We start from the raw sequence: 4,822 nt of genomic DNA, 5'->3' as shown, positions 1-4,822 counted from the left end.
TTAATTTCCTGTGTCTGCAATAACAAAGTACCACAAAGTGAATGGTTTAAAACAATAGAAATTTATTTTGTCACACTCACACTTTTGGAGGCCAAATGTAGGAAATCAAGGTGTTGACAAGGCCATGCTCCCTCCAAATCTTCTAGGATCCACTCTTACCCCGTGTATTCTGTGGCTTGCGGTAGCACTACTGTAATTTCTGCCTCTGTCTTCACATGGCCATCTTCTCTATGTGGTTTGTCTTCTACTCTTCCTAGAAGGACACTAGTCATATTGGATTAAGTGCGCCCTGCTGGAGAATGACCTCATCCTACCAACTACATCTATAAGGACCCTATTTCCAAATGAGGTGATTCTAAAGTACCAGGAGTGAGGACTTCAAAATATCTTTTTTGAGGGGATACAGTTCCACTCATAACAACACCTAATTACTTATTAAGAGAACTCTTTTAGGAATATGTGCATATTCATTTAAAAATGTAACTTCTAGAAAATAAAAAATAAATAAAAATGGTCGTTGCGCAGTAGTGCTAGCGGCTTCCCTCTTCCACTCTCAGAGCCGGTGGCTCTCACCCGTGCTGAGCTGCTACGAAGCCCCTGCCATGGAGCTCGCAGGAGCTTGGAACAGTCGTCACCCCTTCGACTCTCACCAGGGGATAAAATGGTTGAAGCAGATCGCCCAGGAAAGCTTTTCATTGGTGGCCTCAATACGGAAACAAATGAAAAAGCCCTTGAAGCAGTATTTGGCAAATATGGACGAATAGTGGAAGTTCTATTGATGAAAGATGGTGAAACCAACAAATCAAGAGGATTTGCTTTTGTCACCTTTGAGAGCCCAGCAGACGCTAAGGATGCAGCCAGAGACATGAATGGAAAGTCCTTAGGTGGAAAAGCCATCAAGGTAGAACAAGCCACAAAACCATCATTTGAAAGTGGTAGACGTGGACCACCTCCACCTCCAAGAAACAGAGGCCCTCCAAGAGGTCTTAGAGGTGGAAGAGGAGGAAGTGGAGGAACCAGGAGACCTCCTTCACGTGGAGGGCACATGGCTGATGGTGGCTATTCCATGAATTTTAACATGAGTTCTTCCAGGGGACCACTTCCAGTAAGAAGAGGACCACCACCACTCCTCCTAAAGGATCTGCCCCTTCAGGACCAGTTCGCAGCAGCAGTGGCAGGGGAGGAAGAGCTCCTGTGTCACGCGGAAGAGCTAGTGATGGAGGCCCACCTCGAAGGGAACCCCTGCCCTCTCGTAGAGATGTGTATTTGTCCCCAAGAGATGATGGATATTCTACTAAAGACAGCCATTCAAGCAGAGATTACCCAAGTTCTCGTGATGCAAGAGAGATTATGCACCACCACCAAGAGATCATACTTACCGTGATTATGGGCATTCCAGTTCACGTGATGACTGCCCATCAAGAGGCTATCGTGATAGAGATGGCTATGGTCGTGACCGTGACTATTCAGATCATCCAAGTGGAGGTTCCCACAGAGATTCATCTGGGAGTTATGGTAACTCACGTAGTGCTCCGCCTACACGAGGGCGCCCGCCATCTTACGGTGCAAGCAGTCGCTGTGATGATTACAGCAGTCACGTGACGGATATGGCGGAAGTGGAGACACTCAAGCAGCGGAAGTGACCTCTACTCAAGGGGTCGTGACCCGGTTGGCAGACATGAAAGAGGGCTTCCCCCTTCTATGGAACGGGGGTACCCTCCTCCACGTGATTCCTACAGCAGTTCAAGCCGCGGAGCTCCAAGAGGCGGTGGCCGTGGAGGAAGCCGATCTGATAGAGGGGGAGGCAGAAGCAGATATTAAACACAAAACAAAACTTTGGACCAAAATCCCCGTTCAAAGAAAACAAACAAAAAAGTGGAACCTTTTCTGTCGTAACTACCCAAGGACTACTAAAAGGAAAAGTTGTGTTACCTTTTTAAGGTTTCCTGTTAAGTTCCCCTTCCATAATTTTTATGTTCTTGTGAGGGGAAAAAAAGTAAAACCTGTTTAATCTTATTTGACTTTATGACATGGCTATCAATAAGCAAATGTTAAATGTGTTAAGACTTGACTTGTGTACTAGTGTTGTGATTTTTCAAGTTAAAAGGGTCCCTAAAGGCCACTTCCTATATCTGATTTTTCCCAGTAAATGAGGCAAAGCAATTCTAAGACCTTCCACAAACATCTAGCCTTCTGAAATGGAGAGGTGAATCCTTCTGCCTATACAAACAAGCTAGCTATTAGAGGGTGGTCGGGGTATGCTACTCTTAGGATTCCAGAGTGTCTTCAAACTGAAATCTCAATGTTCTCAGTAATGAAAAACCTGAGATCAGATGCTTATATAAGGAAAGTGCTATTCACCCAGTAAATCCAAAAAAGCAAATGGATAATGCTGGCCATATTTTGCCTTTCTGACATTTCCTTGGGAATCTACAAGAACCTCTCCTATCCCCTCCCCCAATAAGACCATTTAAGTGTGTGTTAAGCAACTACAGAATACTAAATAAAAAGTTTGGCCAAAACCAAAAAAAAAAAAAAAAAAAAATTAAAATTAAAGAAATAAATAAATAAATAAATAAATAAATAAATATAACTTCAACTCTATTTGGAATAAAGAGATAAATGAAATAATATACTGTTAAAATCCACAGGAATAAAATATTGCACATTAACTAGACCTTAATTGGAACTCCTTCATTATTTCCCTATTTCCTAACAAAAGTTTTGTGGGCATTATTTTTTATATTTTTGATTAAGAAATTTGGCAGAATCATTGACTTCACCATGGTTTTCTTGAGTATATTTCCAAGTCTTTTCAGCTTTCTACATAATTTCATATTTGTTTCTAGAAATGAGAAAGATAAAGTTTGAGAAAAGCTCATCTAAGTTAAACACATTGCGTAACTCTCCTCTTTCTCTCTTTTCTTATTTTGAAATGTATAAAAGGAAACTTTCATCTTACAAAAAAGGCTCTAAAAGATCTCTTTATATTTCTAAAGTCTTCTGAATGCTGTAATAAGTCTGCCAGCACCATCTTTAGTTTAGATAATTGTTGAAAATGTCCTTCTGTAAAATACATCTTTCTGAGCTACTCATCCCAATATTTGGTGTTGACTCAAAAGAGAAATGAAGGGTGTTATTCTCTATGTTGGTAAATTGAACACCAATAAAAAAAAAAAAAGAGAAATGAAAAATTAACAATAAACAACAGTAAAAAAAAATCTTGAAGGTAGATCAGAGCTAGCAGTCATCTAGTTGAACTCCCTGATTTACAGTAGAGATAAGTAAGGCCCAGAGATTCCTGAAGGTCACTTTGCCAAAGTGTGGTAGAACTGGATCTAAAATTGTGGGGGTGCCTGGGTGTCTCCAATGGTTAATGGTTGACCTGCCTTCAGCTCAGGTCATGATCCAGGGGTCCTGGGATCGAGCCCCACTGAGTGGGGACTCTGCTTCTCCTTCTCCTTGTACTCTTCTCTCCTGCTCATGCTTGCTTTTTCTTTCTCTCTCTCACATTGTTTCCCTCTCTCAAATAAATAAATAAATAAAATCTTTAAAAAAATAATATTGTGCTCTACTGAATTGCATTGTCTTTTCTGTCATATCTTATTCATAACTTGTATAAAAAGTGAGTGGCTGGCACTGAATTATACAATTTTTTATTGCAGTATAGTCAGCAATGTTACATTAGTTTCAAGTGGGTCACATTGTGATTCAACAACTGTATATACATTGTATATCACAAGTGTGTCTACCATCTGTCATCATACAATGCTATTATAGTGCCATTGACTATATTCCCTATGCTGTAGTTTTCATCCCTGTGACTTATTCATTCCATAACTAGAAGACTACACTTCCTACTCCCCTTCACTCATCTTATCCATTCCCCTCTCCCCCTCCCCTGTGGCAACCATTCCAATTTGGATGCATTTTATTTTTTTCTTGCCTGATTGCTCTAAGACTTCCAATACTGTGTTAAATAAAAGTGGCTAGAGTGGCGTCCTTGTCTTGTTTCTGATTTTAGAGGAAAATCTTTCAGCTTTTCACTGTTGCCTATATTAGCTGAAGGCTTGTTAGATATGCCCTTTATCATGTTGAACTATGTTCCCTCTATGTCTACTTTGTTGAGTTTTATCATAAGTGAATGTTGAATTTTGTCAGATGCTTTTTAATGTGTCTATTGAGATGATCATATGACATTTATTCTTCATTTTGTGTTAAGCCATCCTTTTATCCCTGGTATAAGTCCCACTTGATCACAATGTATGATCCTTTTGATGTATTACTGACTTCAGTTTGCTAATTTCATTGAGGATTTTACATGTATGTTCATCAGAGATATTGACTTGTAATTCCCTTTTTATATGGCATCCTTGTTTGCTTTTGGTATCTAGGTAATGCTGGTCTTATAAAACGATTTTGGAAGAGTTCCCTCCTCTTCTATTTTTGGAGAGTTTAAAAAGGATTGCTATTAGTACTTTGAATGTTTGATAGTATTCACCAGTGAAACCATCTGGTTCTGGATTTTTGTTTGTTGGGAGATTTTTGATTACTGATTCAATCTCCTTACTAGTAATGATTCTGTTCAGGTTTTCTATTTCATTATGATTTAGTCTTGGTAAGTTGTGTTTTTAGGAATTTATCTATTTATTCTAGGTGGTCCAATTTGTTGACATATAATTATTCATATTAGTCTCATGATCCTTTGTAGTTTTGTGGTGTCAGTTGTAACACCTCCTCTGTTAATTTAGTTTCTCTTTTAAAATAACTAGCTCTTCATTTCATTGATCTTTTCTACTGTCTTTTTAGTCTCTATTACACT

The 4,822-nt window shown here is 39.2% G+C and overlaps 1 pseudogene; it reads left to right on the top strand.

Moving 5' to 3' along the window:
* The first annotated feature begins 558 nt into the window (after positions 1-558).
* On the top strand, positions 559-3,234 carry LOC144324159 (RNA-binding motif protein, X chromosome-like; annotated as a pseudogene).
* Positions 3,235-4,822: the final 1,588 nt, after the last annotated feature.

The sequence above is a fragment of the Canis aureus genome, chromosome 11 (assembly GCF_053574225.1).
Source record: "Canis aureus isolate CA01 chromosome 11, VMU_Caureus_v.1.0, whole genome shotgun sequence".
NCBI classification, from domain to species: domain Eukaryota; kingdom Metazoa; phylum Chordata; class Mammalia; order Carnivora; family Canidae; genus Canis; species Canis aureus.
Note: the sequence above shows the minus strand (reverse complement) of the source record. Positions and strands in the feature narration are given on the sequence as shown.